The sequence below is a fragment of the Haemaphysalis longicornis genome, unplaced genomic scaffold (assembly GCF_048455015.1).
Source record: "Haemaphysalis longicornis isolate Haplotype H1 unplaced genomic scaffold, Haemaphysalis longicornis Haplotype H1 scaffold_5, whole genome shotgun sequence".
Lineage (NCBI taxonomy): Eukaryota > Metazoa > Arthropoda > Arachnida > Ixodida > Ixodidae > Haemaphysalis > Haemaphysalis longicornis.
This window is the reverse complement of record NW_027526385.1, coordinates 70,943,364-70,962,012: the sequence shown is the minus strand read 5'-3', so window position 1 is coordinate 70,962,012 and position 18,649 is coordinate 70,943,364. Positions and strand designations below refer to the sequence as shown.

At 49.8% G+C, this 18,649-nt stretch overlaps 3 pseudogenes; 1 reads left to right on the top strand and 2 right to left on the bottom strand.

Moving 5' to 3' along the window:
- Nucleotides 1–339: 339 nt before the first annotated feature.
- Nucleotides 340–891, bottom strand: LOC144139737 (serine/threonine-protein phosphatase alpha-2 isoform pseudogene; annotated as a pseudogene).
- Nucleotides 892–1,492: 601 nt separating this feature from the next.
- Nucleotides 1,493–14,519, top strand: LOC144139736 (serine/threonine-protein phosphatase PP1-beta catalytic subunit-like; annotated as a pseudogene).
- Nucleotides 14,520–14,765: 246 nt separating this feature from the next.
- LOC144139735 (serine/threonine-protein phosphatase PP1-beta catalytic subunit pseudogene) lies at nt 14,766–15,431 on the bottom strand (annotated as a pseudogene).
- Nucleotides 15,432–18,649: the final 3,218 nt, after the last annotated feature.

Sequence of the window (18,649 nt, the reverse complement as noted above, 5' to 3'; positions counted from 1 at the left end):
CATGCAGTTGCGTCGGAGGAGTTTTCTGCATGGTGAACATCTCCGAAGTATTCTTTCGCCTAGCTATGAACATTTTCGCTGTAAAAACAACCAAAACAGTAAACGAGGGCTAGAGATCACACACAAAATTTCAGTGTGCGGTAAAACAGTTTTAATGCATACGAATAGTGAACAGAAATAGGCGAAAGAATATGAATGTATTAGTAGTCCAATAACTTCAAAAACATATCTATGAAATAATGGTGCTGAAATACACGAGCTCGGGTACGTCATGGTCGTTCTTCACCGAGCCATGGACGAAAGCAAGGTCAAACAAAAGGGTTGCGCCGGGGCCGCTTGTCACGTGATGCGCCTGATCTGCTCCGTTGACTGCAGAGGTCAGAGGACAGCCTCCCATGGCAGCAGAAGATCTTGTCGTCGACAATGGCCAACTTGAGCAAGGAGTTGACGAAGGTCTTCCACAGCTTGGTGCTGCAGCAGCGCTAGCACTCGTGGTGGAAGCCGTAGTGCCACTAGAGGAGGTGTACTCGAGGGGTTGCCCCGGAGGAGGAAGGTCTCCGCGTACTTGACCTTGTACGCCTGCAGCAGGCAGATGGTCTCCAGGACCTTCTCGCCTTGCCCCCTGTCCACGTAGCACCCCAGGAAAAGATACCTTGTCCTCGGGGGGAAGGCGCCGCACTGATACAGCAGGCGGAGGACCGCGTACTGGCCGTGAATGTCGGCGCAGGTGTTGAGCGGTTTGGTATTCCGCGGGTGGCGCGGATCAATAAGAGGAGGCAGGACCGAGGCGGGCGGTTCTTCTGGAGGTGATGGAACGCACACAGAGCGTAGCGGTGGATGCAGCTTCGTTCTCTTCTAACCCTGCTGCTGTCGTCCCTTGGCGGCGCCCATCTTAGTCTTTAGTTACAACACAGATTCCTACCTGTCTTCCAAGGCAGATTACCCGCGCCATTGAGACGAATGAGACAACCGATCATACAGTCCACATCTAAACCTGAATCGTCTATTGGGATAGTTTATTTCGAAATTTGCGTTGTCATCATCATCATCATTGTGCGAATTTCCACTAGAACATGAAGGCCTCTCCCATTGACCTCAAATTGCCCTCTTTCTGCAATGCCCGAGTCCATTCTTGTACCTCTAATTTTCGTAATTGTTCGTTCCAACGAGAAAGTGGTCTGCCCCTAATTATACATATAGTCCATCTTCTCGGTAGCCACTCTGTTCATGGTACACCTTGCACCTATTCAGCTGACGTGCCATCACATTCAGGTGTACTGCCGCACGCACTTCCGTACAAATTTACGTTTCCAGCTCACGGGTTGGTGAATTTTGGGATGCGGGGGCATTTTCGCGCAAAGCTCCCCAATCTTGGCTAATTTCTCCGTATGTACGTGCCACGAAGAAAGGAACCATAACATCGGTTCTCTCTTTCGTCTAGAGCACACGGCCCCTCCGTCAGATGCAACGAAATTTATGTTGAAATTAAAGAATGAGGTGGGCGCAGGCAGAGGGAGATGGTGAGGATAGCGTAAAAAGTGGACGAAGATGCGTCCAATGCCTCCGTTTTCTAAATTTTGGTGTCTAGAATAATATAGGTCACATTCTGATTAGGTACACATCGTCTTGTCCAATCGCCCACGTGGGTATGTGTCATATTCTGAGGCAACCAATCAACCACCGAACTAACCAACCTCTGTGCGGGCTCCATCACTTTCGCGAGAACCGGACGCCTGGGTCCTGCCTTCTCTTCTGGAGCGGCCAAACGCTGGTACCGCAACCGCTCAAGACGCGCGGCTAAATCCACGGCCAGTACGTGGTGTTTCTCTGGCTCGTTCACTTCCCACCGAAGGACAAGTACCTCTTCGTGGCGTCTACGCTTTTAGGGGCAAGGCAGGTAGTCCGTAGCGATCGTAGGCCCCCTTCTGGCGTGCATGGTCAAGTACGACGAGAACTTCCTGCTGGGGGGCAGCCCCCGTGCGCGCCTCCGTCAACGGCATCTACTGTTTCCACCATGAGCGCAAGCGCCGCTTCTACATCAAGTTGTGGAAGACGTTCGTGGACTGCTTCGACTGCCCGCCCATCGCTGCCATCATCGACGACAAGATCTTCTGGTGCCAAAGGGGGTTTCCCGCTGACCCCCAGTCAACTGAACAGATTCCACGCATCGCGCGACCAGCAGACGTCCCCGGCACAGCTCTCTTGTCTGACCTTGCTGTCACATTCAAACAAGGGCGTCCAGGGTTGGGGCGAAAACGACCACGGCGTTCCCTTCACCTTTGGGTCCGAAGCGGTCTTTCAGATTTTCAACATGCACAACCTCGACTTCGACCAGGAAGTAGTGGAGGACAGTTTCGAATTTTCCGAGCAAAAGCTTGTGACTCTGTTAATGGTTCCGATTTGTTACAGCGAGTTTGACAACGCTGCAGGGGGAATGGTATCCGTCGATGGTGTTCTTATCTGCAGCTTCAAGATCCTGAAACCCTATGTGAAGAGGGCAAAGTACCAGTACAGTGGTCTCAACTCCGGGGCGCCCGTCAGGCCACCGCGGAGTCCGGCGCAAAGGAAATGTGTGGTGGGAGGCGGGCTGCAACGACAGAGGGACGGAGAGTGTAATAAACAAAGTACCAGTAGCAACCACAATTAGTCTCTGACCAACCAAACGATGAACATGGGATACGAAACCGCCGCCTATATGCCTGTTCCTATTTTCTCTTTGGCGATCATTTTCGCCACCGCAGTCCGTGGTTTGCTGCAATTCCCCCCACCCCTCTCACTCCGTGTTTGATTAGCTCACGTTCGTTTTTTTTTCTCTGGTCCAATTTAGTGACGTCTAATTATTTCTCTGACACTCTGCTGACTAATTGTGTGCGACTATTCTTGTCTATATTAAAGCTGTTCACCGCACGCAGTAGTTTTTTGCCATCTCAAGCCCTCACCTTCTGTGTCAGATGTTTTTATTCAGCAGCTTTATGTGGCTGGGACTAATGAAAATAGAACGGTCGCTGCTTCTACGCAAAAACCCCCTGCGCAAGCCTATGCGCAAGTCCGAGAACATGAGGTTGGAGATGAGTTACAAGTAAAGGGAAAGGTATTGCACGGGTCAATAGAGGACGTAGCTACTACGCTCTCGCATCTACTGACGCTGGTAGGTGGGAAGAGCGCATCAGAGGGAGCGAAAAACAGTCTCTCCCGGAGCACAGCGCACGCGCAGCAAGCCGCTGAGTTAGTCAGAGCTCAAGTAACAACGGCGGGAAGGGGCACCGCTCTATCGTCTGCTCTATCATCCCCGCCTACGGTCACCAGTACAGATGGTAAAAGCTTCCACCAGCACCTCAGCTCAGCAAGTGGCCGCCCAGACTAACCGGCGGCAACCGGCTTCGCTAGAACCGGTGGAAACCGGCTTCGCGAACAGCTCTTGCGTTAAAAGCGCCATTGTTGTTGTGGTATGTGTACAGTCAAGAAAATAGCCGCAGTTAAAGGAGTAAATAAAAAAATACACATTTGTGATTCGATGGTATTTGAACACGGGTGCGTATTTGTTGTTGTTTCGCCTTCATGTATGGCACATACCATATCAGGGTATCGGATAATCAACAGAAGACAGGGAATATAGATAGAATTCTTATTTAATTACGAGGCGCTTAGAAAACTAATTTAGACCGGCTGGAAAGAGTTTTGGCTTCATACATTACAGAGAAAAAACTGAAAAATCAAGGCGAGAGTAAACAATCGCAATCATGACTTCAATCTGTGAGAATTTTCAATGAAGCACAGGAGGGCAGAGCATACATCCAGGCGGCAGAACCCCACTTCGGAAGCCCAGAATGATAGTAGAGCCTGCACTGATAGGGATATCTCTAACCCGCAAAGCGCCACCTCCAGGAACTGACGTCTGAGACGTGAAAAACGTCGACAGGTCAAGAGGTAGTGTTTGACAGACTCGTCTTTGCTACAATAGCTGCCGAGAGCAGCTGGCGCCAGAGGAATCCTTTGTAAGTACCTATTGGCAAACCTAGCCGCCGAGACGCACGACACGTTCCCTCTAGTTTTCGGCGTACGAGGACACTCGAACAAAAAATAACGTGCTGGCAGGCGAAACAGACCTAAAAGATATCAATCTTTACTTATTTTCAAGACGACTGCGTAGAATTGGCTCGAGAGAACATGCTCTAGGAAAACAATTGCCGACCCTTACTGCAAAAGAATTAAAATCTCTGCGACCAGAACCAAGGCCGTAAGCTTGAAAACAGCTTCTTCTGCTCCTGTGCCACTTAGGCGCCACAGCAAAGCCTCTTTAACAGTAGCTGAAGAAAATGGAATGAGCATTCCAACCTATGACGGAATCGGGAGTGCGTCGACAGGCAAGGTCTGTCAATCCTAAAACGCGGGTCTGCAAATCAGTAGCCCAGTGCGGTACCAACTGTGCTACCTCCTGTTTCTTTAGTCAAGCTGCCAGCGTCTAACAAAAGTTGTTTGATTTGTTTCGTTCTTTGGAGCACATATACAATTGAGGGATTTGCCGGGAATAGCAAACTTTTAGGGGCAATGTGCCTGATTCACAAAATTTAGAAAACTATAAACTGGAAGCGTAAATTTGTAAAACAGTGCGCTCCGAGTGCAACCTGAACGTCTAGACATGTGAGTGCAACACGTGCTTGGTAGTCTACCAGGGTGACAGAATGTAGACCGAGAGTTGGGACTAAAATTAGGGGTAGACCGCAAGCTCATGGAGGAAAGTGTTGTATCTCACGCCCATCGAGTCACCATACGTGACAGAGAGATGCAGGCGCCCCCTCGTATCCACGAAAAAGAGTGCCTTTATTCTTGTTACACGCAATTTATAATCGGCCTGCGCTTACTGATGATAACAATGAAAAATGGCCACCTCAGCACTGTGCCCCACCTGGTTGTATGAACATAACTAAATTACAAAACACAACATCCCCTCCTCCCAAAAAGGGGCAGCACACCGTCACACAACACAACTTCCCCAGCATGCCAGCATGACATGCCAGTAGTCTGGCATGCCATCTGGCAATCCTGAAAGACTGACGGCCCGCTCCATTTGCACCAAGCACCGTAACCAGTGCCTGATGATCTGTGCGTAACGTGAAGTGCCGGCCTTAAAGGTACCTCTTCCAATGCTCCCATGCCCATATGCAGGCTAGTGCTCTCAGTTCGCCTACGGAGTACTTGACTTCAGCCGGTGTTCGGTGCCTTGATGCAAAAGCGATGGTATGCAAGTCTACACCCTTCTTTTGCTGGAGTAGAGCTCCTATGCCAATGCCAGAAGCATCTGTTGTAACCACTAATTCCAGAGCAGGGTCAAAAAGCTGTAAGCAGTTACTTGCCAAGAGGAGCTTCAGTTGGTCACAAAAGGCTTGCCTTTCTGGCGTACAAGTAAAACCTACTCCCTTCCGTAAGAGCTGTCGTAGAGGCTCAACGAGCTCAGAATAGTGCGGTATGAATTTTGCATGATACCCAACCATGCCAAGGAAAGGTCCAAACATTGCTACCATTCTGGGGCCTGGAACTGTTTGGATGGCCTCTACATTGCTCATGAGTGGGCGAACCCCTTCTTCGGTCACTCTGTGACCCAATATTTCAAGCTCCTTTACTCCGAAAATGCACTTGTCATTCAGTTTTCGCCCAGCATGGGCAATGCACTTCAAAACATGCAGAAGGCAGGCCCCATGCTCTTTTTTTGTACACACAAAACCAACAATGTCGTCAATGTAGCAGAGAGTATTTCTGCAGCCTTGCAAGATTGTAGTCATCAGTCTCTGGAAAGCAGCTGGTGCTGAAGCGAGTCCAAAAGAGACCAGCTTGTACCTGTACAGCCCATGCTCTGTGATGAAGGCAGTCATATCCCTGGTGTCTGGGCTAAGTACCATTTGATCATAGGCAGAGGCCAAATCAAGTCTTGAAAAGAAATTTGTACCATGCAGCTTGTGTAGCAACTATTCTGTGTGGGGTAGAGGAAATGAGTCCACAATGATTGGTTTGTTAAATTCCCTAAGGTCCACGCATATCCTAATTTTCGCGCTCTTTTTCTTCATTACAACTATTGGGGAGATCGAAGGGACACTCAATTTTTTGAACCACATCTGCCTGTTCTAGCCGATCCAGTTCAGCTTCCACAGATTCCTTCACCGCCAAAAACAAACGTCGTAGTTTAGTGCTTACAGGAGTAACATTCTCGCCTATCTTGACTTTATGCACGAAACCCTTTGCTAGACCCAAATCCCTGTCAAACAGGTGAGAGAAGACGGATAGCAGGTGAGGAGAGAGCCCTTCCGGTTTACAATAAGTGTGGAATCAGCTCAGTGACGTAACATTTATCTTTACTTGCAGTGTGTTGATGGCGTCGATGGCCAGGAGATTTGTGCGTTGTGGTACCACGTAGAACGGGAGTTGAGCATACCAGTTCCGATATGGGACTGCAGTAGGGAAGCATCCTTGAATGTTGATTTTACTGCGTGAAAATCGAGCAATGTCGCCGATGTTGGCTAGAGTGGTGGTGGAGGCCTCAGTTTGATGTACGTGTCAGCAACAAGAATTAAACTGCAGAACCCGTGTCCACACGAAAATCCACGGTAGTTTCTTGAACCTGTACTTGTATGCGCACTACGGTGCTCTGTTTCCCGTTAAGTTGCAGTTCGCTGTGAGGTGTTGGATCGCGGTGCTGGACTTCTTGAACAGCGAGGGACTTCTTGCTAAGCTTCTCGCTACGACAGATTCTCGAAATGGCCTACCTTTCCACAATTGCTGCAGGACTTGTTTTTTGCTTTGGAAATACTAGAATTGGCTAAGTGTTTTGCAGTGCCGCAGTGAAAGAAAGCCATATTTTTTTCCCTACGAAGCCTGTTCGGCTGGCCCTGGCGCCAAATGATTATCCATGTTTTTCATGTACCCTGCAGGGCTAGCAGATGACAACTCTTTGGAATATTTTGTAGCTTCTTCGACACTTCGAGAAATTGTGAGGGTCCTGTCCAAAGTCAATGAGGATTCTTTCAACAGTGGCCGCTCCGGAATACGGGCCGGGTTGCTCGTCTTTGCTACGAGTTGGTCGCGTATGAACTCGTCGGCCCTGTCATTAAAGGCACAGGTAAGTGAATGTTCTCGCAGCGAAGAAACGAACATGTCTGTGGTCTTGCCCGGCAACTGAACGTGTTGACCAAAACGCTGGCGTTCAATGACAACGTTAGTACGTGCTGCATAGGAGGCCTCGAGCGTCTGTAGAGCAGTCTAGAATTCGTCGTCATCCTTCGTAGGTTGCTTCTCTGGTAGCGTGTAGTATATTTGTTGTCCCTAAACCCCAAGCAATGTAGAAGGAGTGCCTCGCGGCGTGCTGGCAGGTACGCGTCGCTTGCCGACGCTAAGAGATAGTTCGCGAACAGCTGACGCCGTTGTGTCCATGGTATGGTGGGCTTTCCCGGTGTCGGTGGAAGCGGTGGCGGTGGCGTCCGTGCCATTGAAGAAGATAGCAGTATGCCGTACTTCAGTACTTACGGGGCGTTCCGCCCGCTGCCGAAGAGGTTTACCTCGTCGCCATTATGATGTATCCGACCCCAATCGAGTCCCCATAGGTGGCAGAGAGATTCAGACGCCACCTCGTACCCACAAAAAACAGGCATTTTTTAGATGCGACCGCATCTCATTCACCCGCCTTGTCCCTGCATCCGGCGTCACCGGCGTCCGCCTCTCCCCCATTCTCCTCGCCACGCCAGCTGCGCTCTCCGCCGCTCACCCCCTCTCCTATCCGATAGCGAACACTCTCCCGCGAGGGGCATTGGATTGGATTCGATTGGATTGGCTTGGATCGGCTTGGCTTGGTTTGGCTTGGCTTGGATTGGATTAAAGTGAATCGTGTTGTATTGTGTTGCGTCATAGCTGCTGCAGACGCACTGGCGCCGGCGCGTCCCCTCACCATTATGCGCGCTATAAAACGCGGTGCCTGCGCCGCTCCGCTCCATCGTTCCAGAGCCGTTCCTCCGATGTCCAACGCTGCAACGTGAACCCCGTATGCGTCTCATCTACACAGGGGTTCCCGCGTTGAGAGGTGGGAGTTTTTTTATTGTTAGACGTTATTTATAACCGTACAGCGGTTACTCATGATGACAATGTAAATTGGCCACCTTGAGGCATTTTAGATGCGACGCAGAGAGCCTCTCTTGTCGGCGGCCCTGTCCTTCCTGCGTGCGTCCGTCGTCGTCGTCGGCGTCCGCACAGCTGCGTCTCTCCTCCACTCTCCCCCTCTATCTCCGATAACGAACACTCTCTCGCGAGGGGCATTAGATTGGATTCGATTTGATTGGCTTGGTTGGGCTTGGATTGGATTTGGATTGGATTGAATTAAAGTGGAGTTTTTTGGATTGTGTTGCGTCATAGCCGCGGCAGACGCACTGGCGCCGGCGCGTGCCCAGGTCAGAGCGAACACTCTCTCTACCCCCTTCAGCGTCGCATCACACCAGGGTTCCCGCGAGGGGAGGTGGGCGTAATTTTTCTTGTTACACGTTATTTATAACGCAGTGTCTAGAGTGCCGTCCGACGTCACTCTAGCTGATCGTTGCAGGCATGGCTACGTTGCCGTCCGACGACATGCGAATATTTAACACTAGGCTAGCACCACCCAAAGAGTCTGTCATTGTAGTGTAGAGGATCTTTCTTAGCTTCTTGATCCCCGAGTCGGTGGTTCGACACCGGCTCTTACCTCGCTTGTTTTTTTTTCATTGTTTATTTGAAGTGTATTTTTGTGCCTTAGGTTAGTTTTGGTGTTTTAAATGAGTTCTTTGTGTGCGTTAGGTTAGCCTATGTTATGTTTAGGGTTAGGTTGCTTAGCTTTATGTTATCTAGAGCGCTGTACTGGCAAACGCGGCAATTTTTTCATAAAACGCCGGTGAACGTCGATATAGCTGAGTGCTTATAAAACCGTCGGACGGCACTTTAGACACAGCCTATTTATAATCGTACAGTGGTTACTGATGATGACGATGTAAATTGGCCACCTTAGCACTGTGCGCCAACACAACACAACAGAAAGAATTAAGAAATCTTGGTGCAAAAAATGAATGGGGGAGGTGGATAAAGCTTCTATTGAGGCCCAATCCGACTCCGTGTGTGGAGGCAGAACAGTGGGGAAACTCCTTAGTCCAGGAGTCCCTGGCTCTGGGTGGCAGTCCGGTCCCGTCTCACCAGGTTAAGCTGTTTTAAGCTGGTACGCGGGTATAGAGCTGGACAGCTGCGTAGTACAGGACCAGATCTCCGTCAACAGCAGACCTTTGATCAGCAGTGGATTTAAGCAGGCTGATGATGGTGATAATGATGAGGCAAAGTTGAATAAAGACTTTCTGCAATTAAGGTTTTGTTGGAGAGCGCGTAACCGGTCGTGTTGTTCGTCTTGAGCACGCGGGTCGTCTCTTCCATTATACACGTAACAATGAATGCTGTAAATGACGAATCAAATCGGCGCAGGCAGGGGGCAATAGCGATGTTGCGTACGAAGAAGACGAAGGTGCATCCACTGCCTCTCTGTGTGTGCGTTCCATCACCTCAACGAGAACCGGAGGCCTGGGTCCTGCCTTCTGTTCTAGATCCGCGGCACCCGCGGAAACCGAAACCACTCAAGACCTTGAGTAACATCCGCGGCCAGTACACACTCCTCTGGCTGCTGTCTGAGGGCGGCGCCTTCCCACCGAAGGCAAGGTACCTCTTCCTGAGCGGCGATGAGGACAGGGGCATGGCAAGTGGCCCATAGAGACTGCATGCTTACTGCCCATTACCCAGGAAGCCAAGTACCCAGAGAACGTCGTGCTCCTGGGCAACCCCCATGTGCGCCTCGATAAGTCGTATCTACGGCTTCCACCGTGAGTGCAAGTGCCGCTGCCAAACCAAGCAGTGAAAGACCTTCGTCCACTGCTTCGAACGCCTTCCTATCACTGCCATCGGGTGTTGTGTCGTGGGCGACGGCGAGCGGCCTCGGCAGCGACGGGAGCGAAGGCGCACCGCGCCGGCCCACGCACAAGCCCACAAGAAAGAGTGCCACCTCGCTGTTACAACTCCAGAAAAAAATGATTTATTTCACATCACAATGGCACCACCGGACACGCGTACGCACGTGATTGGATCATTAGCATCACGTGCGTCCCACCGCAACGGCATCTAGTAACAACCTAATACAACACAAACGCACACAGTGCGCTGGCGCTCCACAGAGGGCGCCACTACACCACAGAGGGATATCTTCTGCTGCAACGAATGACTGTCCGTGGACCTCCAGTCAATGCACAAGATCAGGAGCATCCCGCGACCAACACAGGTCCCCGACACGGGCCTCCTGTGTGACCTTGCGGGCAGATACGTGGAAGTGCGTCGCGTATCCTTCAGCTTGGGCGGAACGTGGCCTCTAATTTACTCATCAGGCAGTACCTCGACTTAATATACAGACCCCACGAGGTGGTGGAAGATGGTTTCGAGTACTTCTCTAAGCACCATCTGAAGACACTGTTTTTGTCGCCCAACGGTTGCGGAAAGTTCGGCAACGCCACGGAGATTACAGTGTCCGCCAATGAATTTCGGGCTTGAGGATACTTAAACCTTCCGAGAAGGCGAAGTGCCAGTACGGTGGTGTGAGCTCCGATCCGCCTGTAACGAGATACTGCGGGGGCCGGTCAAGAAGAAATGAATGAGGTGGGGTGGGGAACAGAAGGTACTGAAGTTAGCCGACAAAAACCACAACAAACGTCTTCCCGCACCGACCAACCGACAAAAAAAAAAAGAGCTACGCAACCACCACCTCATTTTCCCTCCTCCTGTTTTCACTTGGGCGCCATTTCCCCGCTCCCGTCACTGGATCCCTACGATTTTTTCCTGGATCCTCACTTCACGTTTGATTAGTCTGCCACCGTAATTATACTTCGCTCCGCTGTGTAAATTGTTGGGGCGTGCAGTTTACTTAATGTCTGCCGATTACGTTCGTGCACGTGGCTGAATTAAAACCGTTTCTCCTCAATCAGCAGTTTTTTTGTCCTTTGTAGCCCTCATATTATGTTGAAGTTGTTTTGATATCGAAGATGCGTATGCCTCGATTTTCACATATCGCGTGCGTGAAAACATCGGCGTAGAACGGAATTTCTTTTGGCCTCCGTGCTTCCTTCTTCTAAAGTTCCTGAAGTGACGTTCTCTCCAGTGTAGCAACGTGTAGGTACGGGCGAGTTGGTAATCCATTGTAACTTTGTTGAGCGCAGCAAAGACAACACAGTACGAGGGGTCCTTGTATCCATCGTCCTGTGTTGTCTTTGCTGCGCTCAGCAAAGTTACAATCTCGCCGGTGTTAGATGCAGAGCATCTGATTCACTCGCCTTGTCCCTGCGTCGTCGTCGTCGTCGTCGTCGTCGTGGGCGTTGTCCACCCCTCCCCCATTCTCCTCACCGTGCCAGCTGCGCTCTCCACCGCTCACCCTCTCTCCTCTCCAATAGCGAACACTCTCTCGCGAGGGTCATTGGATTGGATTGGATTGGATTGGCTTGGCTTGGCTTGGATTGGATTTGGATTGGATTAAAGTGGATTGTGTTGCGTCATAGACGCGGCAGACGCGCTGGGGCCAGCGCATGTGCAGTACTCTCTCTCCCACGGTTTCCTCTCCTTCGGGCGCACTGCGCATATAACCGGTGTGCCGTTCTCCGGCAAAGCAACATCCACGCTTGGCTCAAACACCTAGAGTCCACACCGCTTTACAAGTACGCCAACGTCGTCATCGACTGGGACCGGCTTACGCAGTCCCCTCAACGTTATGCGCGCTATAAAACGCGGTCGCTTCGACGCTCCGCCTATGCGTCGCATCTACACAGGGGTTCCCGCGAGGGGAGGTGGGAGTTTTTTCTTCCCGTCCAGCTTGGAGGTCCTACCGAGCGACATTTTGGCCGGTGTCTTTCCGATTTGAGCATGCGCACATCACCCTTTCCCTCTTATTGCCGGTGGTCGAGCGCTTTTAGTTGGTGTGTTATACAAGGAGATGCTTACGACGGGGTAGCGAAGCGGGAAGCCCTATGTTCGTCCTCGAGAATAGAATTTCAGTCCTAAGTTTTGTTGAGCGTATTAGTGCAGAAGCGGGGTGGAAAGCAAACTACTAGGTAGCGTATTTTGTTTCGTACACACCTTACAGTGCACCCACCTTTGATGGTCGTCGTACTAAGATACAGAATGAAAAGGCACTGATAATTTTATCCCCATACCCTTGCGCGCTGAGTCTGTCGAACCACGGCCGTGGTCGAACATTGTGGCGCTGCGAATTCCGGAGCCACAGTATTGATGGCATCCTCAAGCAGCTTGACCAGAAACGAGTGGACCTGCACACCCTGGATGCCAAGATTCAATCCAACGTACCTCACCGATGCACACCAAGACGCTTACTTCACCGCAGTGTCGAGTAGTAGTAGTAGTATGAAACTCTTATTGAGCAGTCAAGTCGGAGTGATTGCCTAGTGGGGAATCCAGGTGATGACTGGATGACCGTTGCCCTGAATGCCGGAAGTTGCTGGATGTCCTGGTAATCAGGTTCTCCCACAGCGCAGTGAGGGGGAAGGAAAGGGTAGATCGGGGTTCTTCTGTTCACGCTCTAATAAAATACGGGATATTGTGCCGGTGTTGGAACATAAACTGCGTTGGGCGGGAAATTTAGCGGGAAACATTGATCTAAGCGAAATGTATGAACGGAGGCATTTGTTTGGATGCGAGTTGGAGTCATTTCTTCTGATTTAGAGTGTGTGATGTAAGGTTTCGGGAAGTATGGCCTGGAAAGTTGATACTGGCGTGGTTTTCCTGTGGACTCCGCTTGTTCTTCTGCGTTCTTCTGGGGCCTGGGAGAAGGAAGCGCTAATGACAAGATGAGCATTTTTGGCCCCTCGTGCACAGCGCCGCCCCGCCGCCCTCTTTCACCGTCACCAGTCCCTCTATTACTACCGCTGGCGAGATGCTCAAGAACACACGGTGAGAGCTGCCACCAGCAGTTCTGCCGTATCGGTTCCGCAAGCGTACGTCCATACGTTTGGTATGACTTTTTTCAGTGGGCTGTCAGGATTGGCAAGTATAGTGGGAGCAGTTTGTCACAACTATCCACCGCAACCACTTTGTACGGAAAATTGACAGGTTTAATATATTCGCTCGTACCTAACTTTGGCAGGGCTTGGCAGTTCCGAGATCATTTGGAGTACGTGTATTTCCGTATCGAGATACATGTGAAAAACGTACTTGAATCTCAGCAGGAAGACCTCTAGGGGTTATAGAATATACCTCGATCTTTTGCCATGTATGTGTATCTTGAAACATTTATTAAGGCGAAAGCCCTAACTGCCCAGTTTTTTGGAAAAAGCGCCGTTGTTGTAACTTGGTCAAAAAATGGCAGCCGCTGTTAAGAGTAAATAAGAAACACATTCATGTTCCGATAGGGTTTTAATCCACTTCTGGTAACAGCAGATCAATTCCCCACCAAATGTGCTATTTGCTCCGGTTGGCAGGTCAGAATGAAAGGTTTAGTTTTCTTTTTTGGTGACACATAAACACTTGAGGGATTCGCCAGTAATCGGGATCTTTTCGGGGCAATGTGGGCACTTCATAAAAAGGCCGCTTGTAGAGTGCCGTCCGACGGTATTATAAGCAGTCCACTATATTGACGTCTACTGGTGGTTTGTAACACAGTTGCCCTGTATAGCACTACATCGCTCTGATAACAAAAGCGAGACAACTCAACCTACGCATGTACATGACCTAATGCACACAAAGAAATAATTTAAAACACCAAAAACTACCCTAAGCAATAAAAATAATAGTTTAGTTTAAAAAAGAAAACACCCGGGCAAAGGCCGGTTTCGAACAACTGTCCTTGGGGCAGATTTTGGTCGACGCGCTCTAGAGAATGCGTCCCAAAAAAGTCACAAAACTTTATATTGGGGGAGTACAATTTGCAAAATAGTTGTAGAATTGCACGTGTCGCGTGACGCACGAACGTAATGGCTCGTGAGCAGAACAGGTGCATGATGGACCACCAGGGTAAAAGAATGACTACCGAGAGTCGGGTCTAGAACTTGGGGCAGACCGTTGACCTAATGTGGGGGTGACTTAAGAGAACTTAGGGGCAAATAATGGACTCAGGCAGTGTCGGATCTGCTGTAAGTGAGTAGAGGAGGCTTTCGACCTGCAGTGGACATAATTAGGTTGATGGCTATGGTGACAACTAAGGGAAATTCAAGAGCAAGATAATCTTTCTAGACAGAGAATTCAGCTTTAGTTAAAGAATGTGTGGTCCGTTCTGTTGTTCGCCTGAGGGGATCCACTCCTGCTGTAGACGACCCGCGTGCCGTTCTTCACGCAGTAGCGCACCACTCTGCCGCGAGATTGCCTTTTCGCTCCCTCTGGTGCGTAGTTCTCACCTACCTGTGTCGGTGGTTGTGATAGGGCAGATACGTCCCTTATAAAACCATTCGTTTGCTCTCCTCTTACGCAGGTTGAAGAGCACTTGAACCTGCTTCTTTCACCCATGCAGTTTCGTCGGAGGAGTTTTCTGGATACTGAATATCTCCGAAGTATTCTTTCGCCCAGCTATGAACATTTTCGCTGTAAAAACAACCAAAACAAGAAACGAGGGCTAGAGATCACACACACAAAATTTAACTGTGCGGTAAAACAGTTTTAATGCATACGAATAGCGAACAGAAATAGGCGAAAGGATATGAATGTATTAGACGTGCAATAACTTCAAAAACATATCACAGAAATAATGGCGCTGAAATAAACGAGCACGGGTACGTCATGGTCGTTCTCCACCCAGCCATGGACGAAAGCAAGGTCACACAAGAGGGTTGCGCCGGGGCCGTTTGTCGCGTGATGCGTCTGATCTGCTCCGTTCACTGCAGAGGTCGGGGGACAGCCTCCCGTGGCAGCAGATGATCTTGTCGTCGACAATGGCCAACTTGGGCAAGGAGTCTACGAAGGTCTTCACAGCTTGGTGCGTCAGCAGAGCTTGCACTCGTGGCAGTAGCCGTGGATGCGGCTAAAGGAGGTGTGCTCGAGGGGTTGCCCCGGAGCTGGAAGAAGGTCTCCGCGTACTTGACTTTGTAGGCCTGCAGCAGGCAGATGGTCTCCAGGGCCTTCTCGCCTTGCCCCCTGTCCACGTAGCGCCCCAGGAAAAGATACCTTGTCCTCGGGGGGAAGGCGCCGCACTGATACAGCAGGCGGAGGACCGCGTACTGGCCGTGAATGTCGGCGCAGGTGTTGAGCGGTTTGGTATTCCGCGGGTGGCGCGGATCAATAAGAGAAGGCAGGACCGCGGCGGGCGGTTCTTCTGGAGGTGATGGAACGCACACAGAGCGTGGCGGTGGATGCAGCTTCGTTCTCTTCTAACCCTGCTGCTGTCGTCCCTTGGCGGCGCCCATCTTAGTCTTTAGTTACAACACAGATTCCTACCTGTCTTCCAAGGCAGATTACCCGCGCCCAACGTTACTAGAATAAGCTCAGTTTCGGAGCTCCGCATCCCCGCCAGCGGAGGAGGGTGGGCCAAACGGCGGTCGCGAGAACTAGCGGCGCTGCAGTCAAGTCTTGCGCTTCTCCCGGCGCGTCGTCTGCTTCGGCGGCGGGCGGCCGCTGCAGCCGACTGCGGCGGGCCGCCGCGCAGACGTACCGCGGCAGCTTTCTAGTACTGCGATTGCTAAACTTAAACATCTATCACCTTTCCAGTCGACTAGCTTAAACGCCATCGTCCTTCTAGTCGACGTTACCGCATCACATTTCTGCACTGTTTAAGTGGAAATGCGTTGGGTCGCCTGTATGCACTGACCTGGAGGCGCAGCTCATTGGCTAGCTAAGAATCGACGGTCGGCCTATATTTTAACTGTCTACATTCCGTTTAACTTGATTGATTGTGGGGTTTAACGCGCCGACGCCACGCAGGCGATGAGGCGCGCCGTAGTGGAGGGCTCCGGATTAATTTTGACCACCTGGGGATCTTTAACTTGCGCCGAAATCTCGTACACACGGACGTTTTTGCTTTTCGCCTCCATCAGAAAAGCGGCCGCCGCGGCCTGCGTTTAACTTCATGTACGGTAGTTTCTAATCCAATTACCCTTTTCAGCGTAGTTTTTATTACTACTCCGCTGTCTTACCTCGACCAAAAACGAATCAACGAGTTTGTGAAAGTAGTGCCTTTATAAGTGCTTTTATCTCCACGTGGCAATAGGACATTTTTCTGAATTTCGTCGGTGCAAGGTCCCGTTAACCAGCTTCCGATGTAGAGTTCCTATGCTCAACTTTTATATCCGCTGGGCTGGTCCCACCTCATCTCGCCTTTGTGCACTCTGTGGTACATACGAGCATTAGATCACCAAAGATAAAAGTTTGGTTTACAGTTCTTACGCTCAGTTCATCTGTGACAAACGCACTCGAATTTTGTGAGTTCACATTAAAGCTTGAATCCGCAATTTAAAGGTGCTCATGGTACGCCTGAATTCACAAGGATCTTTGACCGCCATTTTGATGTCTTGAACTCAAGAAATCCGTTCAGCTGGTCATACAAGACACCTCTCCGAAAGGCGAATCAGTCTTCAATGAGGACTTTTTAAAAAAAAAAGGCTGAATTGTGCCTAACATGACACAAGGATGCACAAGAAAAACCAGTGTTTGAGGGCCTCAAGAACACTGTATTTGCAGGACAACTTATATGGATGCACGGTGTCAGCACCTTTTGATGTGTTTGTGGCGACGGGAAGCTGCCGAAATCGCTCACGCTCAAGACGACTCAATGCCACATAGAAAATGTTTTGGTTGCGTAAAAAGAAAAGGGTGGCTAAAACAACAGATTACTGCCTCCCAAAGCAGCTGTTTACAGAATTACATATGTGCCGTACGCGATTACATATGAGTGAATACGCATTCAGCCACTCACGGTGTAAGGCATATTTGCTCGAAACGTTCCAGAAGAGAGGCACACGGAGGAAGCAACAAACGGTACACAAATTTTATTCACCCCACGGTTTACACAATTTCAAAAGAAAAAAGGTACACACGATAAAAGAGTAACCAATTAAAAAAAACTGCCTGATTTATCATAACGTAGGCTATGAGGCGACTTATCCAAAACGCACGCACTTAAAAACCGCAAAAAATACGAAGGCATGCTAGCTAGCCAGCTTCCTTCAATTCTGGTTCTTATCTGTCGTTTGCAGATTTTACGAAATAATAGACTGTCTGCTGTGTTCATACACCGTTGTGCGTGCAAGTTTTTCCGGTTGATTTCAGTCGGAATGGGCTGAACCTGATTATTGAATACACGTTGGCAATCTTCTTCGACAAAACTTAACTGTGATTGTCAAATGCATCGCAGTTCAACAGATGAGGCTCCAACTCAGCAAGTAATATTTGTTCAAACAATACTGTCAACACCTCCACTATTGGCGCTCACTATTTGCATATAACGGCTGCTTTAAACGTGTAGAACATTAACACTTGCATTAAACCTGTAAACACTAAACCCCTTTTCCACGACGCGGCGCAATTTCAAGAGGTATTTCGATGGTGCCACGAGACCACGTTTGTCTTCGCAGAGACGACTTCTGGAAGCTCAGTGAACATCAGTGTAGTGCAGTATTCATTGGGGGATGTGCCTCCATATACTTTGCATGCCCCAAATACTGCTGTATATAGCACTACTGCACAGAGAACAAGCGAAAGGCTTGTGTGGAAGTCGACCCCCTGGGTGTTATAGTTATCATCATTAGGTACCTGCAACAGCGATGATCTTCTTAACGAAGCAAAAGCTGTTGGCGACTCAACGAGGCTCACGTCAGCTTAGGGGCAGAGATCAGACACAATATCGCGAGAGGGGTTTCCAGTATCTGATGATGCAACTTCTGTTCTAATAAAAAGACGCTTGCGGGCAGCTGTAAATTGACAGGCAGTAGGGCTGTTGTTTTAGCCGCCCTTTCCTTTTTACGCAACCAAAAAGTGTTTCGATGTAGTATTGAGACATCTTGAGCGTGAGCGAATTCGGCAGCTTCCCGTCGCCACAAACCCATCAAAAGGTGCTGACACCGTGCATGGATATAAGGAGTCCTGCAAATACAGTGTTCTTGAGGCCCTCAAACAGTGATTTTTTTGTGCATCCTTGCGTCATGTTATGCACAATTCAGCCTTTTCAAAAAAATTCTTCATTGGAGCCTGATTCGCCTTTCGGAGAGGCGTCTTGTATGACCAGCTGAACAGGTTTCTTGAGTTCAACAGTCAAGACATCAAAATGGCGGTCAAAGATTCTTCTTAATTCAGGCGTACCATGAGCACCTTTAAATTGCGGATTCAAGCTTTAATGGGAACTCACAAAATTCGAGTGCGCTTATCACAGATGAACTGAGCATAAGAACTGTAAAGCGAACTTTCATCTTTGGTGATCTAATGCTCGTATGCACTACAGAGTGCACAAAGGCGAGATGAGGTGGGACCGGCCCGGCAGAATATAAAAGTTGAGCATAGGAACTCTACATCGGAAGCTGGTTAACGGGACCTCGCACCGACGAGATTCAGAAAAAAATGCCCTATTGGCGCGTGGAGATAAAAGCACTTATAAAGGCACTGCTTTCACAAAATCGTTGGGTCGTTTTGGTCG